Source organism: Bos taurus, chromosome 14, assembly GCF_002263795.3.
Source record: "Bos taurus isolate L1 Dominette 01449 registration number 42190680 breed Hereford chromosome 14, ARS-UCD2.0, whole genome shotgun sequence".
Lineage (NCBI taxonomy): Eukaryota > Metazoa > Chordata > Mammalia > Artiodactyla > Bovidae > Bos > Bos taurus.
The window spans coordinates 44,203,043-44,228,239 of NC_037341.1; the positions used below are offsets into that span (position 1 = coordinate 44,203,043).

General features: G+C 42.1%; 1 protein-coding gene across 6 annotated transcripts in view; it reads right to left on the reverse strand.

Annotated features, from left to right (window-relative positions):
* The window catches only part of PAG1 (phosphoprotein membrane anchor with glycosphingolipid microdomains 1), a 160,033-nt gene that overhangs the window by 33,160 nt on the left and 101,676 nt on the right, over window positions 1–25,197 (reverse strand). Inside the window, exon 4 of one of the 6 annotated variants that reach the window (XM_059874454.1) lies at window positions 1,629–17,782. The exons of the other annotated variants lie outside the window; for them this stretch is intronic. The gene's annotated coding sequence lies outside the window, so the exon portion shown is untranslated. The remainder of the gene's footprint in view (window positions 1–1,628; window positions 17,783–25,197) is intronic. 6 annotated transcript variants of the gene reach the window in all.

The window sequence follows — 25,197 nt, forward strand, 5'->3', positions numbered from 1 at the left end:
GATTTTGACAGACTGGGTGAGGAGCGCAGGTAAGGGGTCTTCAATTTGCATAAGCAAGTCTTAATGGTCTTTTTACAAAGTGTGCAGTTGGACCTTTCAGCTCTATTTCTTCCTGTCTTGCATATTTGCTCTGCTGATCTGAATTAAAAGTTCCTTGAGGGCAGACACATATCCATCTCACATCCCACCATATTCTCAATGTCTCCATGAGCTGTAATACAGGACCCAGTCCAGAAATTTGTACGTTTCTGTGAAAGAAAGATTCCCCACCTGACTCTCAAAAGGCAAGTTTAATGAATACTTTATCAAGTCAGGAAGAAAAGGAGAATTAAAAGAGATGAGCACACCAAGCAAACAATTAAATAAGCCAAGGGTTTAACTGGCAAACCCTCAGTTCTGGAACGAACACAGACACCTGCCTTCTTTGTACTCTCACTGAAGCACCCGGATGGTTCTTGACAAAGGCCTTCAGAGATGGTAAGAATTAGAAGAAGACATTCTTTTTCTCAGTCTTCTCAAATGAAGCTGAGGGATAAGAGGAGTTCAGAAGCCAGCCAGCCTGCCTGCCTGCCTGGTGGGGAATCTCCATGTTGCGGCCTCCATCCTACACACAAGCAACTGGCTTCTCCCCACATGCCCCCTCAGGGCCCGGAAGGGGCCAGGCTTGAAATAAAAAACATAGCCATCTCCACCGTGTTCGTAACCCTCAGGTGTCCACCTGGCTGGGACAAGCACAGACAGGTGAGGATATGGGAGCCCTGCCATCTTCCCGGAAAGCTCAGCTTCACGCTATAGTGACTGGTTTTCAGTACCGGAGAGAAGAACACTCATTCTCTGCTGGTTTGCCCACTGCTCACTCCCAGCCTCCTCATCGTGGGCCTTCCTTCCAAGCGACCTAGAGCACTTTGCAGCCCTGGCACCATCCACTTTGCTGGAGACTGGTGTTTACACACAGGGCTGGTTTACAGAGATGAGGACTTTTATTTACTTCTATTTTAAAAATTTATTTTGTTAAAGTACAGTTGATTTACAGTGTTAATTTCTACTGTACAATGGAGCGATACAGATATACACACACACACACATTCTTTTTCATATTCTTTTCCATTATGGTCTATCCCAGGATATCAAATATAGTTCTTTGTACTACACACTAGGACCTCGTGGTTTATCCATTCTCTATATTATAATTTGTATCTACTAATCCCAAACTCCTAATCCACCCTTCCCCACCCCCTCTTCCCCCTTGGCAGCCACAAGCCTGTTTTCTATATGAGGTCAGGACTTTTAGATCTCACTCTGTTAAGCACCACGTTGCACTTTTTATTTGGTTTCGGATGCTTGGGTGATTCAGCCGCTTTTTTTCATAACAGTAAAAGACTTGGCCAAGAAAAGCCCCGCAACCTCTTTGTTGAGAGGTTCAGAAATTCACCACGTGACATAAATGCCTCTCAAATCCTCCACTCATGGATCATGATATTTAAAAGATCAGATTCATTGTAACACTTGGACTGAGATTGGACAGCTAATTACACATGCTATAGTATCTGTCACATCCCAATTAGCTTTTACCAAGCCCTCACCTAACCCGGCTACTGCATGCAGACTATACAACAAAGGATGCTTACCCTGGGAAAAGGAACTCTTCAGGATGGAAGAAGTAGAATTTCAGAGATTAGACTGAATTTAAGCCACGTCCCAGAGGAATCCTAGTTCATAGTGCTGGCTTCCTTGTGAGTTAGATCAACCACACCCTCTGATGTACCCGGATGTGAGCACGCTGACTTAACATTATGCCCAGGCACTAGCAAGAAGGCAGCTCGACTTACTCCTCAGTGGTTAACACGTCAGGGCCATCTTTTACTCTCATACTTCCCAAATTAAAAATTTTTTTATTTATTTTTGGCTGTGCTGGGTCTTTGTTGATGTGCAGGCTTTTCTCTAGCTGTGGAGAGTGGGGGCTACTCTCTAATTGTGGAGTGCTCGCTTCTCATTGTGGTGGTGGCTTCTCTAATTGTGGAGCATGGTCTTAGGGCATTCAGGCTTCAGAGGTGAGACACACGGGCTCAGCAGTTGTGGCTCCCGGGTTCTAGAGCACAGGCTCAATAGTTGTGGCCCACGGGATCTTCCTGGACCGGGGATCACACCCATGTCTCCTGCACTGGCAGGCAGATTCTGTACCACTGAGCCACCAGAGAAGCCCTCATCTTTCCTACATTTTACAAACATTAGGGATTCTTCAGATTATAAAACTGGTCAACAAAATATGTTTCATTGACTTCTAGAAAGCAAAAATCTGCAAAAAACATCCCTGCAGGTTACTTGTCAGTGTTCCCGGAAACTACTTAGGGCTGGGGAGACAGAGGCTTGATCAGAATGAGTCAGAACTCGTTATTTAAAAATGTATGTTCTCAGGGCTCATCATCAAGGCTTTCTGCTGGAAGGGTGTGGGCAGTGTGTACAGATACTCAGGGAGTATGGCTCCCCAAGCCCCTTGTAGAAGAAGCAACAAGGTCATGGTCTTTGCAGAGCAGAGCTTCTCAAGTGGGGGTCCTGGAGCAGAAGCCTCATCATCACCTGGGAACTTGTTAAAAATGCAGAATTCTGGACCTTCCCTGAGGCTTATGAGTCAGAAAGTCTGGGGTGAGGCTGGGCGAGCTCTGCTTTCGCAAGCCCTCCAGGTGATGTGATGCATGCTGAAACTGGAGAAGACAGTTCTAGGACAGTACCTACTGCAGACAGAACACCTGGGGATCTTGTTAAGCTGCAGATTCTGAATCCTGTAGGCTATTATTATTTTTAGTTTTAATATTTTTTAATTGGGGCTTCCTAGGTGGTGCTTGGAGAAGGAAATGGCAACCCACTCCAGTATTCTTGCCTGGGAAATCTCATGGACCGGGAAGCCTGGAGTGCTGCAGTCCATGGAGTCGCAGTCGGACACGACTGAGCGACTGAACAACAGCAACAGGTGGCGCTAGTGGTAGAGATCCTGATTTTTGGGTTGGGAAGATCCCTTGGAGGAGGGCACAGCAACCCACTCCAGTATTCTTGCCTGGAGAAGCCTATGAAGAGGAGCCTGGTGGGCTACAGTCCAAAGGGTCGCAAAGAATTGGATATGACTAAAGTGGCTTAGCTGGCACCCCACTCCAGTACTGCTGCCTGGAAAATCCCAGGGACGGAGGAGCCTGGTGGGCTGCAGCCCATGGGCTCGCTGAGGGTCGGACACGACTGAGCGACTTCACTTTCACTTTTCACTTTCATGCACTGGAGAAGGAAATGGCAACCCACTCCAGTGTTCTTGCCTGGAGAATCCCAGGGACAGGGGAGCCTGGTGGGCTGCCGTCTATGGGGTCATACAGAGTCGGACACGACTGAAGTGACTTAGCAGCAGCAGCACAGTGGCTTAGCACACACACAGCCACACAACTGAAGTACAGTTGATTTACAATGTTGTGTTAATTTCTGCTACACACAAAGTGACTCAGTTTTATAGATATATATACATTTTTCATATTCTTTTCCATTATGGCTCATCTTAGGATACTGAATATGGTTTTCTGTGCTGTACCGCAGGATCTTGTTTATCCATTCTACGCATAGAAGCTTGCACCTGCTAACCCTGACCTCCCACCCCATCCCCAACCCTTTCCCCCTTGGTAACCACCAGTCTGCTCTCTTGTATTCCTGTGAATCCTGCATTTCTACATGGCTCACAGGCAAGGTCTAGGCTGCTGGTCTGAGGGCCATGGATGAGTAATTCTAGTGCAGTTTCCTCTTCCTTAACTAGGCTTGAAGGGTCATCCAACCAGATCCCTGTGCTGAAACCTGACCTTCATCTTACTCAGAGTTATGTGAGATGAGGTCAGAGCTCCAGTGTCTCTGGAGCCTTCTTGATTCCCACAGAAACACCCACACACAAGGCCGCTCTCTCCAGAGTCTAATGAGATGGCAGCGAGTGGATGAGTCACTGGTACGTGGAGTCACAGACCCAGCTCCCACTCCATTCCTTCCCAGAGCGTCGCTGTGTGGCCTGAAATGAGCCCAAACCTCCTGTGCCTCCGTTTCTCTTTCTGAAAAGTGAGGTCACTTATAAGGTTTCTTTCCGTCTCTGAGATCCTTTTATAAAAGAAGTTGGTGATTCCTAAGTTCTGAGACACAAATCCTCAGTGGGATCAATAGTTTCAACTCTCCAGGAAGCACAGTCTTAGTGATTCATGGAAAACATGACGAGGTCACACGTGTCTGGAGGGGACATCACAGGTGGACTTTTTTCTGGCTGCCCTGAGTCTTGGTTGTGGCACGTACTTTCTCCGGTTTCAGGGTGTAGCGGCTTCTCTTGTTGTAGGGGCACGGGCTCTAGAAGGGCTCTGAAGTTGTGGTGCACAGGCTTACTGGCCCCATGGCATGTGGGATCCTAGTCCCTGATCAGGGATTGAACTTGTGTCCCCTGCATTGGATGGTGGATTCTTTTTTTTTGGAAAAAACAAAACAAAACTTTACTGAGTCACAGCCAGCTGTAAATGTGTCACTGTGAGAGCATGTGGATGGTGGATTCTTAACCGCTGGCCCACCAGGGAAGTCCCCCTCATGTGAGGTCTTTAAGGTCAGTGTCCAGTGTCAGAAGTAAATTCCAACAACCCCTGAAACATCAACAGCACTTCTGACAATACTGGGCTTCCCAGGTGGCACAGCAGGTAAAGAATCCACCTGCCAATGCAGGAGAAGCAAGAGAGATGGGTTCGATCCCTGGGTCAGGAAGGTCCTCTGGAGGAGGAAACGGCAACCCACTCCAGTATTCTTGCCTGGAGAACCCCACAGACAGAGGAGCCTGGCAGGGTATAGTCCGTGGGATCACAAAGAGTCAGACGCGACTGAGCACGCATGCATGCTGGGAACACCAGCACGACACACTGGCTGTAGGGCTGACGGGGAAGTCTCTTCATTTTTTCATTAATGTCCAGTTGATATATTTACACATTTACAATTCATATTTATAAAAGCCTTTCAACAAAATGCGAGGATCAAATCAAAATATGAAGATGGGCACACACAAATATGGAAAGAGAAGATGCTGCTGCTGGAAGCTGCAGAGGCTTTTTAAGGCATTTGTCCTGAATTAGGAAAATCTTACAGAGAAAAGTTTGAAAGTGATCCATCTAATTTCCAATCTCAGTATTTGATAAGCCTGAGGTGCTTCCAAAGATGACACAACATCCTGGAGACTTTCTCTGTCTCTATTATTAAAGATGCTCAGCTCTTCGCGTTGGTTTCATTGGTCTCTTGACCACCAACAGTTCTTACTCTTTGATTCTAAGGCACAAGCTGTATTTTACTCTTTGACACTCCGTAATTCATTGAATGAATAATTAGTAAATATCTACTCTGACAAGCACTGCTTCATCTTCAAATCACACCTTGAATATGAGATGACACTGGTGTGATGCAATTCAGTGGTAAAATTCAACTGGCAAGAGGTGAAAAATGTCTAGAATTAAGTCCCTAATTCATAGGGCTTCCTTAGTGGCTCAGATGGCAAAGAATCTGCCTGCAATGCAGGATACCTGGGTTGGATCCCTGGTTGGGAAGATTCCCTGGAGAAGGAAATGGCTACCCACTCCAGTATTCTTGCCTGGAGAATCCCATGGACAGAGAAGCCTAGCGGGCTGTGGTCTCTGGGGTCGCAAAGAGTCGAACACGACTGAGCAACTAACACTTTCATTTTCCCTAATACAGAGATATATTTTGATCAAAGATGAAAAACAATTTACCACTGAATTCCAAGCATGGGAAGTTAGGAAAAAACAGAGCCAGAAGGCCTTTCACTTCCACCATGTTGCATGAGAAGCCACATCTAGTGGTAATAATTGTAGTGTGATTCTGTTCGGCTTGACAGCAGAGGCGCCACCGCATCAACGCAGCTGCAGTGCCCTTGGACTGATGTTGTTTCAAGCTGAGAACTGCCCTCATTGTGTCTGGTGGATTCCAAAGACAGCCTTTGCATGCTCACAGGGTGGACAGGACCGCCTCTGGGCGCCCACGCACACACTCATCACAGTCAGGGTCAGCCAGCCACTGAGAATGGGTCAGATTCAAGGACCCGGGAGGGCACCTGTAAAGAGTACCCCCCATTCTGCCGACCCCTCACCCGGAATGGAGGAAAACGGCTTTCACTTTACAGTTAAAGCAAAGCTTAAACAAACAAAAAAAAAGATGTTCAGGAAAGAAGTGGCGCGTGCATTTAAAATCCCATTGAGGCATACGTGATGGAGCGGAGCAAGTCACCTGGGGAGGAGAAAGGAGGGAGGAAGAAGGTGAGAGGGCTGAGGGCAGAGAGCAGACGCACTGCATGTGGAGGGGGGCAAGGGGAACAGACTCAGCACTTTTCTGGAAATTCTTTTCTGCTTTACCACTTTGTCTACAGCTGACCTTACTCCATGGGTTACTTTGGGAGTTTAATATGATGTGTGTACATCCACGATACTTCAGTACATCTATTTTCTTCTCCTCCTTTGCACAGTTTTGGGAAGTTAACACTCTGTTGATGGAGGTAGGGGAGGTGAGTGTGCGAGAATAAAAACCCCTGTGGAGATCCTGTTCTTACTAAGTGACTAAGCATGGAAACTGCCACGTTCTTTGGACGAGGTCCCTGTTCATTAAAAAGGCGTAAATATCATGACAGCCAAACACACTTTGAACCAGATACAAAAGGCAATATGGAGTATTTAAGAAAATGTGGTAAGAAGATTTAAGATGTCACACACAACACACACACCCACACACAACGGACTATTACTCAGCCACAAACAAGAACAAAATAATGCCATTTGTAGCAACATGGATGGAGCTAGATATTATCAGGCTAAGTGAAGTAGCTCAGAGAAAGACAAATACATGCTATGGCTTACATGCGGAATCTAAAAAATAATACAAATGAACCTATATACAGAGTAGAATCAGACTCACAGACAGAGAAAACAAACTTACAGTTACCAACACGGAAAGCAGGGGTTGAGGGGGAATAAATTAGGAGTTTGGGATTAACAAAGACATACTGCTAAGTGTAAAACAGATTAGCAACAAAGATTTACTGCAAAGCACAGAGAAGTAGAAAATAATCTGAAAAAAAAAACCCATATATAACTGAATCACTTTGCTGTACATCTGAAACTAACACAATATTGTATATTGACTATATTTCAATTGAAAAATCTTGTTTCAAAATAAACGGCAATAACGGGTAAACTGCAGGATCCTGAGTAGAGACATGACAAGTATATCTCACTTGTGAGCACGAGAATATTTTCTCAACTTTGATGGCGGAGTTTTCTGCCTAGGGCCCTACTGAATGAACAACTAGCCTTGACTGGTATCAGAGGGCGTGGCCTCCAGGCTGCCTCCATCTATCAGCCCCATGGGTCTCACGTGGCTTCCTTCTCAGGTCACGTGAGAGCATCAACCATTGTACAGATCCCCCCCAGGACTCCTCAGTCCTGCTCACTACCCCTGGGACACGTGTTACACTGCTGATGCCCAGGCCTGACCCTCAGATATTCTGGCAGATATTCAAGGCCCAAGAATCTGTTTTTTTAACGTGTGTCCTAAGTGATCCTGAAGTAAGCAGTTCACTGAAAACCCTGGGCTCAGGATTTGCTATAAACTCTAAGGGAATCCCAGTGAGGTGGGAGTTACTTTTCAAGTCTTTAGACGTTCAGAATTATCCAAAACTAACATGACATTGGAAAAGACCCTGATGCTGGGAGGGACTGGGGGCAGGAGGAGAAGGGGACGACAGAAGATGAGACGGCTGGATGGCATCACCGACTTGATGGACATGAGTTTGAGTGAACTCTGGAAGTTGGTGATGGACAGGGAGGCCTGATGTGCTGCGATTGATGGGGTCACAAAGAATCAGACACGACTGAGCAACTGAACTGAACTGAACTGAACATAGCATTTGGCCAGGGGAATCATTGTAGATGGAATTAGGAAAGAATGAGAGGAACATCTGTATGAATATGGCTTCTACAAGCTGTATCATTTTCATTGGCTCATCCTAGGAAAGGAAAAATCTATTCCTGTGTTGGAGTCCCAGCGGGCAGGGGTAGTAGAATCCTGAAATCCACTGGGAGCCCTCTGGAGGGCATTTTCTTCCTTACAATGCCACGTAGCTAATGTGATTATAAGACCTAATGAACTGAGACGAATGCAATTTTGAAAATCTTCATAGCTAATGAAAATCACATCTTCTCCCTTAAGATTCCCCCCTCTTCTTTTCCTGTTTGTAAATCATGAATGAAATGAAGTCATGGGTTAAGGCTGTGTTTAGGAAGAGTCTTTTATAATTTGTAGACTTTGACATTTTAAATGTCACAGTGGTCTCCAAGTAGAAGGGTCACATTTGGAATTTACATTACATGCCAATAAAATGTAAACTTTTTGGAGAGACCTAGAACATGGATTTATAACACTGATATTTAAGAGAGTTGTTTTTCCTGCTAGTTCAAAGAATTTTGTACGTCACGGTGTCAATGTGGTCACTCTGCCCCAATTTTCATTTTTTTTTTCCTTGAAATTAGAGAGCAATAAAATGAGAGCTAATATCAGGGTATGGCTTTGACCTCACCCCACTGCTCTGTCCTATGTTTTGACCCCTTTTGGGGAAGGAACATTTCAAAGGCATAAAATTGAGAAGTAGAGGAGTGGCCTATGGTGAAATGGTAGACTGGGAGAGGTGCACCTTAGACACGTACTGTGGTAAATTCAGGAAAAGGTGCAAGCCACCTCTACCCAACTGACCAAGTTACTCAATTTTAACTTTTATTTGTTAATAAAAGAAACACAGATATTTATGGAGTATGCGTGCATGATAAGTCTCTTCAGTTGTGTTCAACTCTTTGCGACCCTATGGACTGCAGTCCACCAGGCTCCTCTGTCCACAGGGATTCTCCAGGTAATACCGGAATGGGTTGCCATGCCCTCCTCCAGGGCATCTTCCCGATCCAGGAATCAAACCCACATCTCTTATGTCTTCTACATTAGCAGGCAGGCTCTTTACCACTAGCACCACCTGGGAAGCCCAGGTAAAACTATTCAGAACTTAAAATATGGAATATGGGAACTCAAAGAAATGTCGCACCTGGAGTCAAAAATTTGCATTCACTCTTCTCCACCACTGAGACTGTGAGTAGCTCTGATTGTACTAACAGCACAGACCTTAGCATGTAAGTGAGGTCTCCCCAGAGGTGTGGAGTGTGCACTGCATAGCCATAATAGCAGCTCTGTAGATGCAGACTGTGGAAATAGAACAGTGGACGTTGATCCTGAGAAAGTCACTATTTCTCATGCTTCTACTATAGGAAAACTTCAAGAAAAATATACTTAGAAAATGGAACAATAAGGTGTGTTTTCTGGAAAAGAGGAAAACTCTTTTAGAAAAATTGAAGTAGTCACACCTATTTATTGCTATTTGGAAAATCAGTTAGCAGTTATCATTTTAGTTCATTAGATTAAAAAAAATCTAAGCCAAGTGGCTTCATTCCAGTTCTTTTGGTAAACAATTACTTCTAATGGTTACGTGATTTCTCAACACTATAAAACAGTACATTATTATACTTTAAATTTAAGAGTCTTTTTTACGTTATTTTTCTTAAGCCTTTCCCAAACTCTCTGAAATCCTAATTCATCCAGTTTTTTAATACACTGTCATATTACATTAGGAACAAGCAAATTTCAGTGACAACTGGTCCACTGGCAGCCACTGACACATTGTGCTTCATCTTACTGAGAACGTGACTGAGAATAATCATATGTATGATATATATGATAATCATACATAGAATGTATTAATATTTATTAATGTGTATGTATATATGTGTGCATATCTAATTATGGTCTTGATTTGCATTGCTTTCATGATTAGTGATGTCAAGCACTCTCATATACCTGTGGGCATCTGTATGTCTTTGTTGGAGACATTTCTGTTCAGGTCTTTTGTCCATTTTTTAATTGAGCTCTTTTACTATTGAGTTATAGGAGTTCCTGATATACTCTGGAATATAATGTAGTATAATATGGAATAATATAATATGGAATACAATGTATTCTGGAGCTCCTTTCCAGATATAAAGTTGGTAAATATTTCCTCCCTTTCCACAGGTTGCCTTTTCACTCTGTGGCTTGTTTTCTTTGTCATGCAGATTTTTTTAGTTTGATGTAATTTCACTTGTCTATTTTTACTTTTGTTGCTGTGCTTTTGGTGTCATATTCAAGAAATCATTTCCTAGACCAGTGACATGATTTCTTCTGATAGATTTACAGTGTCAGGTCTTACACACTGAAGATTTTAATCCATTTTGAGAGAATGTATGGGTATGGTGTAAGAGAAGGGTGCAATTTTATTTTTTCACGTGTGGATATCCATTTTCCCCAGCACTATTTGTTGAAGAGACTATCCTTTTCCTACTGTGCAGTATCGGCAGACTTGTTGAAAATCAATTAACCGTATATGTGCAGGTTAATTTGGGGGATTTCTACTGTGTTTCATTGGTATATATGCCTGTTTTATGCCAGTACCATGCAGTTTTAATTATGTTTGCTTTGTAATGTATTTTGAAATAGGAACCTGAAGCTCATCACAGGATGAATTCATAAATAAAATTTGGTATATGTATACAGTGGAATATTATTCAGCCTTAAAAACAGAAGGAAGTAAAAAAAAGCAGAAAGAAATCAGATTCTTTACCCATATAGATTATTACAAAATAGTAAGAATCTGGAAAAGAATGAATATATGTACATGTGTAACTGAATCCTTCTGCTGTACACCTGAAACCAACACAACAATATTTGTCAACTATACTCCAATTAAAAAAAAACACCAGAAAAAAAAGAACAATTTTAGATGCTCTGCGACATTCACTTCCACAAGTCTTTGATTCTGTAGCCAGGATGCAAGACACCAAGGTGTATGATTCCAGCACAGTCTCGAACTAGCACTGCTCTCCCAGTACTAGTACGAACTCTCCCAGATTGTGTCCTAGTAGCTACCACTGTAAGATTAGGCAGGGTAGGGATAGACTAAAAAATAAAATTCCAATCTTTCACATTATTAACCAAGTTGTAATCGGATGTCTTTTCCCCCAATTTATCACTGGATATGGCTTTTAGATGAACTGAAGGCTACCTTCTTGCCAATGCAAACTGGAAGACAAATATCCTCTATCTTGTGGCTGACACTGTCCACTGTCATGAGCCAGTGGGTAGACTGGAAAGCAGCTGAACCCACTGACTAATTAATGTCATAAAAGGTGTCTATTATCAAATATTAACAGAGGGAACTGTCATGATTTATCTGTAGTTTTCTGTAAAACTATGAATTATATTGTTCTATTGTGTAGTATATAAAGCTTTGTGTGATAAACTCAGAGATTTCAGTGCTTAGAAGGTGTTTTTTTTTTTTTTTTAATCCTGGTAAGTTAGCTTTCTTTTTCTTATAAAAACTAATATACATATAAAAATTATATTTCCTTTTCTCTGGCTGGAAGCTAAATGCTGTAATTATCCTTCAATTATAGCAATTACCTTAGTCTAGCTCTTTCTTTCCTCTCTCTACCATCAACCCCAATTACAAGTTTTTTATTTCACACATTTTCAAGTCTTATAGAAGTGTTTTTATTATAATAACCTCAATATTTCTTAGAAGCGGATCTTAATTTCTAAATATTGTATATATTAAGATTTAAATTTAATTGCCATGTACTATTCCTTTAATGATTTAAAGAACTTTCAATGTCCAGATGCATTTTTAAAAAGCAAAGGATGAAAGAAGGAAGGAAGAAAGGAAAGAAGGAAGATCTTCTCACTAAATTAATCTTTAGGATCATAAGTTCTGATCTCTACTCTAAGAGAATAATGAAAGGAGTATTCAGATGATATATGAGATGCAGACTAAGAAGATTAAAATCAAACTAACTTTATCCTAAAGGCTACAGAGAATGATTAAATTCTTATAAATTAGACTAGAATATTCAACCCTGCCTATACATTAGAATCACTTGGGATACCTTTTACAACATCCTAATGCCCAGGTCGAAGCCCAGAAATTGATTTAATTAAGTAGAGATTTGGTCTGGATATTGATAGTTGTAAATGTGTCCCCAGAACATCTGAATATAGTTTTGGCTGAGAATCACTCACCTAGACTATTCATTCATACTTCTAAGCTCTTAACTGACAAATCCGACTTCATTTTATTGCCTACATTATTGGAACGTAACATAGTCAGGATATGACAATATGAAACAGATATAGCTCACCTTTCCTCTTCCCATGCAAGTCCACACTGGGAACCACGCAAAGCAAGGTTTTTGCAGCACTTGTATAACCTCAACACCCAGACCCAAACATAGCATTATAGTCTATTCCAGAAGGTAGACTCTGACCTTGCAACATAAAGACACAGACTCAGAAGTGCGCTGAGCTATGTTGATTGTCTGCTAGATTATGTCTACATGTTTATCTGTGCATCTCTCAAATATGGATCTAAAAATTGTATGACTGAACATAATTCATTGGATAAATTAAAATAGCATTATTTCAAAGTATTTTCAAATGTAAAGATTTCAATAAGAAATTCTTGTCTGTTACTGGTTCTCACATGCTGTTTGTGGCTGCATATCAAAGTTGATCTAAACACTCATTAAAATTATCTGTCCATTTACAAAATGATCCATAATTCTCAGAGGTAAAGAAGGTACTAGAAGCCAATACATTATTATGACAATACCTTTCTTTATGTTTTCAGCTACTTGAATTTTTCTTTTGATCTTTATTACTTAAACAGACACAACATACTGTTCAGGTCATTTTAACAAGCAATTTACTGAAAGATGACCATGGATAAGGCAGGCCCAAGCCTCCCTCCCCCAGCTTCAGCTGGTTCCTTAGTCTCCTAGGCCATGATCTTTCAAAACCCAGGGCTATTTCTTTCTAGCTCTTGGACATATTGAGTAAAGTCAAAGTTGCTCAGTCATGTCTGACTCTAGGTTGATTCTATGGATTGTATGTAGCCTGCCAGGCTCCTCTGTCCTTGGAATTCTCCAGTCAAGAATACTGGAGTGAGTAGCCATTCCCTTCTCAAGGGAATCTTCCCAACCCAGGGATCAAACCCAGGTCTCCCACATTGCAGGCAGATTCTTTACTGTCTGAGCCACCAGGGAAGCCCCATCCTTTTATATTAGCTGTTTATCTACTGGAACGATCATATTTTGGGCCATCACACCACTGATTTCCCCTTCCTTTTCTTCATCCTGTTCAGGTATCATGTTCTCAGAGAAGTCTTCTCTGACCAACCATCCCACACCCATCTTGTGCACCCCCAGCTCAGCCTTATCTCGTCACCCCCTCTTCCTTTCCTGATGTGTGTGTGTGCTGAGTCACTTCAGTCATGTCCAACTCTTTGCAACACTATGGATTATAGCCTGCCAAGCTCCTCTGTCCATGGGATTCTCCAGGCAAGAATATTAGAGTGGGCTGCCATGCCCTCCTCCAGGGGGATATACTCAGGGATAGAGCCCATGTCTCTTACGTCTCCTGCATTGGCATGCAGGTTCTTGACCACTAGCACCACCTGGGAAGCCTTTCTTAATACTTCATCTGAAAGCATCTTATGTATTGGTCTTAGCATTCATGGTTGGGGGATGCACTCTAGAACACACAGCCTCCCTGAGCACAGGATCTATGTCTTGATAAGCAGTAACTGCAGCACCGACAACAGTCACATGCACTCAGTAAGTATCAATGGTGTGAATGAATGCATGCCTTTGCAGTCTTACCAAGAATAGTTCCCGAAAGAGTCCTGTACTTTTTAAGACTGAAATTACTGAACAGATAATAAATGAGTGGGTACAGCTGCCATTTTAACCTATAGCTCCCCGCACAATATGCACGTGTTAGGATTTTAATTGGACCCACAGTGGCAGTCACGTCTGCACAGAAGGCAAGTTGTACCCTGTGGCTTTGTTGGCTCTCAGTTTCTGCCAGAGAGAGCTTCTCTTTTTGCAATCTTGGCTGTTCCTTTCACTTCCCAGCAGAAAGCGGCTAGACGTTAATGCCTGAAACTGCACTTCTAATGGTCTGTAGAGGTTTCTTTAGATCACTTTACTGGGGTAACTGTGTTTACTTAGCATAGGGTCCTCAGTCTACCATGCAAAAGTTTTGGGGTCTCTTGTTATTGTTCATCCCCACACATGTCTGGTCTGGGATTGAAGTTACATTGCAAATAGCATCCACTTAATGTTGATGGGTTTGTTACATACAGCCTAGGATCTTTTGTCAGTAATCTTATCCTTCCATTACTACCATGTGATATGAACAGTACTGGCCAGAAACTCAGCTGTCATGTCTCCAGGACAAATCCTCTTGACATATGGAATCGACAGTTGGAAGCTGCCTCTATTTCGAGGCGCTTCTGTTTGGTCTGGGTTAGCACTTTAAGCCATATTGATACCACACTCTGCCAGCCTTCCAACTAGGCACCTAGGTTTGCATGTCAGCTCCATTCAGCATCTTCAGCATTTCCGTTTTGCATTCAGTGTAGAAAATTCTATTTGCTATCACTAACAAAGTCAGTTACATTTGTATCTTGTGAAACATGCATAGTTTGGTGCCCTTGCTCAGAAAATGCACCCGATAGATACATATTCATTCCTTCTGTTGCTTTCCTGGCTATTTTAACAACTTATTTTATTCAAAGATATACTTAAAGAAGAATCTGCATCTGTTAAAGACTCAATGTACCTAAAGTATTCAAATGTACACCTGGCGTCTGGTTATTTCTCTTTGTTAGCTAACTGGAGTTATGTTAAATTCAAACAACAAATTGTAATCATTATAAGTATCAGAATAAGCTGTTTCAATGCAAGACATCTGATGACAGTATAAAGTTCTAAGAGATCTTGCTTTAACCAAATCCGACGTATATAAAAATTTGTATTCGTAAGAGTGGTATTATGAAATAATATGAATATTTTCCACAGATACTGTTTTAAATGATGATTGATTCAAATTTCTTTAAGATACAACGTGATTTCAAACAGCCTTTCACAGAAACATATAGGAACCTGTGTAATGCCATGAGGAGGCCATGAACAGACACAAAGCCAACCCAGAAACTAATGACTGCTTCTCAGCAGTGACACAAGGCTGTTCAAACTGCAGGGCTGGGGCTGATGGGAAACCAGTGAGGGAGTCGGGATGACCACACCTGAAGCCCTGATGAATCTTTAAGCCGTGCAAAGAGCCACAGGCAGACACCGGGTTGTGTGATGTAAGAGGAGGTGGGAACTATGAAGCCATCCTGCCAAAAACGTGGACCTGAACTGATTACGCCTCCTGACTCGCCACCAGGCTTTTACTTATTTTTATTTTCACTTATTTATGTTTTTAAAAAACTTATCTGTCTGTGCTGGCTCTTAGCTGTGGCACACAGGATCTTTAGTTGCAGCATATAGGATCTAGTTCCCTGACCAAGGATTGAACCCTGGCCCCCTTGCATTGGGAGCTTGGAGTCTTAACCACTGGACCACCAAGGAAGTCCCTATTTATTTTTTAATTCTATCACTTAAACCTGCTCAGGCGCTCAGTCACGTCCGACTCTTTGTGACCCTATGAATTGTAGCCATCCAGGCTCCTCTGTCCATGGGATTTTCCAGACAAGAATACTGGAGTGAGTTGCCATTTGCTTCTCTATTATCATTTAAGAAACCAAAGAATAATCAAGGGTTGTGTCTACTCCTGTCATTTAACTCACATTCACAGGATTGTGAGGTTTGTGCGTAAGTTTCTATATGTGACAATCTTTATTAAAAAAAATCAATACATTTTATATGTGCAACTTAAGTAACCACCCATAATGACTGTCATCAATGTGTCCATTAGAATGCCATCATATTGAGTGGAAGGAAATGAGAATGAAAGTTTGGTGGTAACTACACATTTGAGAAGACACTCCTGGAGCCTCCCTCCTCTCCCTGGTTATGAAACACAGTAAGTCCTCTACACACTAATGAGTTCCCTTTCAGGATCGAGTTCATAAGTTCAATTTGTTTGTAAGTTCAACAAAACCTAGGTACCCAACTAACAACACAATTGGCTATATAGTGTTATACTTAGGTTTACAAAACTTTTCACACAAATAATAAATTAAAAAAACCCACAAAAAATCAAGCAAACATTTAAAGTCTTACAGTACAATACCTTGGAAATTACAGTAGTACAGTACCACAGCTAGCATACAGGGGCTGGCATCGAGTAAACAGGCAAGAAGAGTTACTGGCTGGAGGAGGGAGTGGAGGTGAAGATGGGAGAGCTGAAGGACTGTCAACAACAGGCGATGGAGGGCAGGCTGCAATGTCACTCACACCTGACATTGACGGAACACACGTCTGCATCTTTGAAAGATACAACTTGAAGGTTTGTATGTAGGAGACTCACTGTACTGTGATCCTTGTTCTTTGGAGTTCAGTCTTAGGCTTTATTACTTACTTTGCCTCATATTTTCTTCTTGACGTTTTAGCCATACCCATGAGTTCAATTCCCTTCGTGTTTCCTTGATGCCCTATTTGTTCTGTTGTTTAGTTGCTGAGTCATGTCTGACTCTTTCGTGCCTCCAGCCGAAACCTCTATTCTGAGCTCTGGAGTCCAGACCCAGCTGCAATGGGCCCACCGCACCAGCATGTTTTCAGGCCCCCAGCTTCTGCGCATGTGCCTGTTGGACCCTCCTTTCCACCCCATTCCCTCTGTGAATGGTGCTACCTTCAGCTCCCTGTGCAAGCTCACCTGCCAGGGTCCTCCCTTTACCACCCTCTCGGTTTTCCCCCACGTCCAATCCAACACAGCGAGCGCTCTTGGTTTCATCTCCGAGATGACTTTCAAATCCATCTCTTCAGCTGGTCTCTGCACCCTCCTCAAGTACAATATCTCTTGTCTTGGCCACTGGACTCACCCTGCTGCCTTCCAGTTCCTTCTTCAAACCCCAGCCAGGGGGATCTTTCCAAAAACAAAATCTGATCACACCGAGTCCTCTGCTTAAAATCCTTTAATAGTATTCCACTGATTAAAGCGTACAGGAAATGAAATCACATCAAGTAGCTGCCACTTCCTGTAAGTTCTGGATGTGGCCTCCCTCCTTCTTCTCACTCTACTGTCTGTCTCCATCTCACTCACTTAGTCTTTATCCGGAACCTCTTCAGCCCCACCAGAGCCCTTCTCCTAGTTCAGTTCTAACCCCCATCAGACGACAGGAAGGCCCTCCCATGCACAGGGCCACTGCTCATTGCGATGCGCATTTCTCCTTTACAATGCCTCTTTTTCCTATGCCCACGTATTTGTGCCACAGGTTTGACTAATACTTGCCACACCTTCCAGATTGTATGGGAACCCTGTTATGAAACCGCACCTGAGCTACTAGTCAGTAGATACTGTACTTTGTCATCCAGTAGCACTTGACAATCTCTCCTCCAGTCATGCTTGAGTAATCTCGCTGAATCCGGAGATTCTAGTCTGTATTGACTTTTGTTTGTTTTTGTTTCCATAGTTAGTTGTGATGTACGAGATCAGATTTAAAAGAGGCCCCACGTGCACAGAGTCTGGCAGGTAATGTAAACACCAAGGCAGGCCAGGTTAACCATGTGGAAATATTTTTCTCCTTCTCAAGGAAGCATGGTGTTTCTCATTTTTCTTTAAAGATGTGATCCGCTCATTCTAACTTTCATTTCTTCTTTACCTTAAGAAAATCACAGGACAAAACTAATGGGAAATGGTTATCAACACTCAATTTGATGGTTGGGGAATAACAAAGCAGGGTGGGGCTGGGGCAAATTATTATTCTACACCCTTCAAGTTGAGTGTGGGTTGCCATTCTTTCAAGAGACAAAAGGAACAAAGTTCTATAGTTTTAAAAAACAGAACGTATATATACGTGTGCATGCGTGCTAAGTCGCTTCAGTCTTGTCCAACTCTTTGTAACCCCATGGACTATAGCCCGATAGGCTCCTGTGTCCCTGTATCCATGGGATTCCCCAGGCAAAGATATTGGAATGGGTTGCCACTTCCTCCTCCAGGGGATCTTCCGGACCCAGGGCTCGAACCTGTGTCTCATGTCTCCTGCATTGGCAGGCAGGTTCTTTACCACCTGGGAAGCCCATATAGATATGTGAAATAGAACTAGTATTCATGTTTTATTAATCATCTTCTAAAATCTGAAGGATTAAATACATTGTTTACTAAATTTGTGGATGGCTTTCAATTAAATAGGGGTTCCCACAACTCTTAAGGCATATATTTAATATAAAATGTTTAACATATTATAAATCCTTTACACTAATAATATTAAAAACCTGAGACTGTCCACAGGTTTTTGAGATTAAGTCCAACATATCTGCATTACATTTTAATTTGTAAAAAATAAAGTTGCAGGAATTTAAGATACTTGCAGGGTTTGCACGGGTAAATTTTTCTTATCCTGGATTTAGAAACCTTTCTACAACTTCTAGTTTTTCAAACAAATGTCAAAAATGGGGAATTCCCCTTAAAGATATTATATATAAATAAAGTTATCAAATTTAGAATAGCAAACCCCAGATGGTCTACCAGCATCAACGAAACCACTTTCCTTGCCAACATGAAATTCAGAAAGCAGAAATCATTCTCAGGCATACAGAGACAGACATCAAGTCCACAAATACTTGTGGCCATATGCTCAGTTCCAGGTTAGGTACTTTATTACACAGCCCATAAAACATTACTTTAAAAACAAACACTGAGTGTTCAGAATGAACACTGTTTAGTTGTTATGGAACGAGAGACCCCTGCTCTTGTGTTTTAGAGGGAGAGACAGTGGTCAGTACACACACGATGGATGGAATTTAAAAGCACAATCAAAGCTATCAGCAAACCTGTCTGGATTGGGTAGATTTGGACTTTTTACCTTCTATTGCCTTTTTCTTTCTGATAATCTGTTTAACCTACAGACTTCCCTGGTAGCTCAGGTGGGAAAGAATCCACCTGCAATGCAGGAGACCTGGGTTCGATCCTTGGGTTGGAAAGATCCCCTGGAGAAGGGAATGGCAACCCACTCTGGTATTCTTGTGTGGAGAATTCCATGGACAGAGGAGCCTGGCAGGCTACGGTCTATGGGGTCGCAAAGAGTCGAACATGACTGAGTGACTAATACTTTCACTTCACTTTCTTTTAACCTGCATTTCTGGGATTCAATATTTGGGACTATGAATATGACAGAACCACCATGGAAACATAAGTATCTTTGTAGGATCATGGTTGATGGAGTAGGAACTGAGGCTTATAGAGTTTTCCATCATCCCCGTCTCTATCCTTGACTCCCCATCACTCAGAGAGAAAGTGAGAGAGATGAGGACGAGAGCCATGGGTCTCAATCACTCCACCATTAGGACTTTCTAAAATCATAAAAGAAACTGCAATAGAGTGGAAACTCAGTGCTTGAAAGCTAAGTGTAAGCAGATAGATGGCTTTTTGAAGGTCCTGGGGCTCCTGGAGAGTGGGGGGCTGGGTGATGCAAGCTGGGCTCAGGCTGCAGGGCCCAGTGATCATGGGACATATCTTTGTTGTCGCTGTTGTTGTTGAGTTGCTAAGTCGTGTCTGACTCTTTTGCTACTTCATGGACTACAGTCTGCCAGGCTCCTCTGTCCATGGGATTCTCCAGGCAAGAATACTGAAGTAGGCTGCCATTTTCTTCTCCAGGGGATCTTCCTGACCCAGGGATCAAACCTGCGTCTCCTGCATTAGCAGGCAGATTCTTTACCTTAAAGAGCTTCAAGTTCCACAGTTTTAAAAAGCAGACACCATCCTCAATGAACATTTGCCCTATTTCTATCCTGTACATTCCTGAATAACCTTTGATGCTCTATTTATTTCAAAGGAGATAGTTTTTTTTTTTTTTTTGACCCAGTTAATATCACTGATTATGGATATTCTAGCTGCTACATAAATGAATCTCCACTGAGTCCAATTTGTGGGATCCAAGAGCAATTTGTGGATCAATCTGGAATTATATGGGGCTTGGCTGGTTTTGTGAAAATAGTTATAACACAACAGTGAAAGAAATCAATAAAGATTTATTAAGGTTTTGCTTCCTTTGCATAGGTTTAAAAATAAGTTCTGACCCCTTAAAAAGGCTTTTAATATTTTGGGAGTTGAAATATCACACTTTACTGTCTCTGATTCTTTTCCTGAGTTGACCCTTCACAGCGATTAAATATGTCTTTTTCCTGAACAGCTGTGACTTTGTCTGGCTTCGGCTGCCAGGCTTTGTTCGCTTCTTCAGGTGATGACACCTGAATTCTGTGCCAAGGTGCACATGCCCTCGTAGACAATGTGCTTTCCACTACTTATATTATCTTTCTGCAACAGAGAAAAAAATATATAACATTTAATCTTTGCAAATAGCATTTGGAGGCTCATTTGATACTCTTTACAAGTAGGCAATTAAAGAACTTGCCTCAAAAATCTGATTTTTAATATATGTAAGGGAAAATTAACAGCTTCTACTTATTCAACATCCACTGCTTGCCAGATTCTTTTTAACTTGGAGCCTCACCAAGACAGCCGAAGAACTGATGCTTTCAAATTGTGGTGCTGAGAAGACCCTTGGACTACAAGAAGATCAAACCAGTCAATCCCAAAGGAAATTCAATCCTGAATATCCATTGGAAGGACTGATGCTGAAGCTGAATCTCCAAAACTCTGGCCATCTGATGTGAAGAGCTGACTCACTGGAAAAGACCCTGATGCTGGGAAAAACTGAAGGCAGGAGAAGGGGGCAGCAGAGGATGAGATAGCATCACTGACTCAGTGGACGTGAATCTGAGCAAACTCTGGGAGTTAGTGAAGGACAGGGGAGCCTGGAGTGCTACAGTCCACGGGTTCACAAGAGTTGGACAACAATTATTTACCTAGAAAGATTGTTACATTTCACTTACTCTTCATAAGATTGTTGTGAGCTACAGGTAGGTGTAGAAGATTGTATTAGTGGCCACAAGTCTACCCCTCCCAGTATCTTCACTCCTTGCACTGTGACTTTGTAGCTCCTTCCAGTGATGAAAATGTATATTTCTAAACCCTTAATTTCTGGCAAGCCTTTGGGTTAGGTTTGGGCTGGCCTTTGTCTCATGGAATGCAGTGCAAGCAACAGAGTATCAGTTCTGAACCAAGACTATAGCTTTGCATGTTTCGGCTCTCACTCTTGGAACTTTGCTGATGCTCCCTGTGAATAAGTCCAGACCAGGCTGTTGAATGAGACACATGTGGCCTCACTGTCCCTCTGTAGTCAGCCTCACTGTCCCTCTGTAGTCAGTCAATTGCCAGAAGCTGAGATTGGAAACTGACTATAGACACATATGTGAACCCAACTGAAACCAAAAGAACTGAGTCATGCCAAACATAAACCCAGACAGTTCAGGAGCTAAGTAAATGGTGGTTGTTTTAAGCTGTTAAACTGGGAGTGCTTTGTTATGCAGCAAAGCGAACTGATAAAACAGGCATTATTCTCATCATTGTACTAAAGAGAGGTACAGAAAGGTTAGTAACTTGTGCAAGGTCACTTAACTAGTAAAGTGGGAAAGCTATCAAGTATTACATCTGTCTCATGGGCCTACACTCTCAGTTCCATTGTGCTGACTCTTTTGATACAAATGAAAACGCCTACCTTAAGTGCCTCCTACAGGCTCTGTGTTGGGCTAGATATATTTCCTACATTTAAGAAACTTAAAATCTCCATTTTGTTTTTCACTAAGCAAACTGCAATGTGATACTTTTGTCCATTCTAGTGCTTTCATCTCAAATATATTTTAAATTTATTTTTCACCTTTTAAACCAGATCAAATGCAACCACCTCTCAGAAACCTTCCTTGTGTCCAAGACAGAATTAGAGTTTCCCACCTGTGGTTGATTGCAAAAATAACCACCATTACTCACTCCTTCCTTTATCCTCACCCTTTGTAATATGACTTTTCATATCATATAAAGGAGATAAAATCTACTTCCCTACCCCTTGAATCTAGACTGGACTTGTGACTAACTTTGGGCAATAAATGTGGCAGCCATGCATGATATGGTTTCAGTTTTGAGATGAAGCCTAAGAGGCCTTGCTTACATGCATTCATTTTATAGGTGACCCTAACTGCATCATGTGAACAAGACTAGGCTAGCCCTGCTGAAGGGTGAGAAACCATACTGACCAGCAGTCCATCAGCTAGGTTGTCCCACTGAGGCCACTAGACATGTGAGGGCCCAGCAAAGATCAGCAAAGCCAAAGCACAGTGAACACTGCTGTATGTGGTGGCCAGCTGAGACCAGAGGAACTGCTCAGCTGAATCCAGCCTAAATTGCCAGTTGCAGAATCAAAAGCTAAATAATCGGGTCATATTAAGCCACTAAATTTGTTATGAAGAAAAAAGATGATAGATACAGATCCCTTTGTACTTTTCTAGCATTTTTAATCTTATTTTTAGAATAGCACATGTATTTGATAAAAGTTCAATCAACGAATAAATGATTTAAATATTCAATTACACTGAGATAAGATTTTTCAAACAAAACAGAAGTCTATTTTTAACTCCTACCTCCCCTGGTTGTGAGACAGAGCCATATTCACAGGGCCTGATACTTACCAGGGGCGCTCAATAAATGTTAGTTCTCATTGATCCTGTATGTGAACTGAAATGCCAAACAAAACAAAAGCCAGAGGAAGCACTGTGGCACTGAGGCACGCAGGAGATTTTTCTCCTGAACCCTTTCAAAATCAGGACAAACTCTCCTGGTGTTTGTGAGGTGGAGATCTAGGGCAAGGGACATTCTTTTTCCCCCCTGAATATTGGCAAGCTTCTTTCTCTTCGAAAGGAGACACTTTTAAAATGATCAGAGCTACTGAAGTCACCCAGTTTCAAAGAGTAGGAGAATTATGCGATAGAAAGACCATCACAAGAGGCATTCCCACTGTCTTAAGGCTAATGGTTCTTCACTTTGGTTGCACAGTAGAAACACCTGGGAAATTTTTTAAAATGCCTCTAGACAGACAATAGGTTTAATTAGTTTGGGGTATATTCTGCACACAGGGACTTTTAAAAAAGGTCCTGGATTGACTTTATTGAATTAGTCAAAGTTGAGAACCACTATTCAATCCCTCCCCAGAGTGCTTCTACTGGTCAAGTGATTATTATTGGATTTAAAAAAAATAATTTATTTATAATTACAACATTGTGATGATTTTTGCCATACATCAACATGAATCGGCCACAGGTATACATGTATCCCCCATCTGAATTTTTGTTTCTTTATTTATGGCTGCACTGGGTCTTTGTTGCTGCACACAGGCTTTTTCTAGTCGCAGTGAGTGGGGGCTACCCTTCAGTTGCAGCGCTCGGGCTTCTCAGTGCAGTGGCTTCTCCTGCTGTGTAGCATGGTCTCTAGAGCACGAGGGCTCAGCAGCTGTGGTGCATGGGTTCAGCTGCCCCGTGGCACGTGGAATCTTTCTGGAGCAGGGATTGAACCAGTGTCCCCCGCATTGGCAGGCAGATTCTTAACCACGAGACCACTAGGGAAGTCTCTGGATTTAACTTTCAAAGAAGACCTAAGTAAACTTTCTTTTCTATATGCCTCTAATCAAAACACAGCACTGAGACCCATAGCTAGAAAATAATAATTTCTTATAATGGACAATGACTGACTCAAAAGGAATTAAGGAACAATTATTGGATGAGTAACTTCCTGATGATGAACTCAACAAGCATAATATGAACACGTGGCATGGTCTTAAATGTCTCCAAGGCCTTAAGTATAATCGGGTATTCAAAATTTTATTGCCCTAAATTAAAGCACCGCATAACACTATAAATTATATTAAATAAAAAATTCAAACTAAATTACTTTGAAGCATGCATGCCTGCTCAGTAGCTCAGTCATGTCCGACTCTTTTCAACCCCAGGGACTGCAGCCCGCCAGCCTCCTCTGTCCATGGGATTCTCCAGGCAAGAATACTGGAGTGGCTTGCCATCTCCTCCTCCAGGAGATCTTCCTGACCCAAGGGATTAAACCCCCATCTCCTGTGTCTCCTGCATTGGCAGGCAGATTCTTTACCACTAGTGCCACCTGGGAAGCAAGCGCATTAACCTAAAATCTTTGTTTGAAAATGCACCTTATATGAATAACAATTTATCACAAATTAAGGTCTAATTTAATGTTTAATATGATTTTGAGTTCAGATTCAATGTGGTATTTCAAAAAACTGTGGTCTTTTCTTCTTAATGTGTAAGTGGCTCTCACATGGCAACAGCATTATTTTTAAGGACTTTTTTGAGGGTGGGGTGCAGGGCACAAAAGTGCTAGAAAATGATAGATAAATAATAACTTATGCCATAAACTATACAATGCGTGCAAACTGCTTCCGTACCAAAATTTTATCCTCAATAAATTCCGTAGTTGTAATTACAAATAAACCTCCAGCACATATTCAGAGAGTCAGAATTTTTCTAAGCCATGGTTTTCAGGAGAGAAAAGTCTGGCTTGACTCTGATTTCACAGAAATGGAAAACAAGGGCCAGAGAGTTTAGCAAGTCAAGCAAAGCCCCCAGTACCCAATGGCTAGAACTCAAGCCCAGGAAGTCTGAGCTACCAACCTCTCATGTCTCTGGAGACAGGCACAGGGAAGATAACAGCCCCATGGTCACTGTGGCTGCCTGGGACTGACCTCTGTTAACAGGTGGCTGTGTTGCTAGAGGACCTTGGCAAAAGGAGAATTAGTTATCACTTTCTATCCCATTTCCTCTTATGACAAAAAGGCTGGGGCCAACTCTAGCCATTTACTACATTAGGTATAAATATAGTTACTGTACTCTTTCTATTCTGTTATTAAATTCTTACATTAACATGGTACATGTGTTATAATTAATAAACCAATGTTGGTACACTATTATTAACTGAAGTCCATATTTAATTCTCGGAAAGATCCGCTGGAGAAGGAAATGGCAACCCACTTCAATATTCTTGCCTGAGAAATCCCATGGGCAGAGGAGTCTGGCAGGCTACAGTCCATGGGGTCACAAAAGAGTCAGACATGACTTAGCTAAACAACAATACTTAGTTCAGATTTCCTTAGTTTTTTACCTA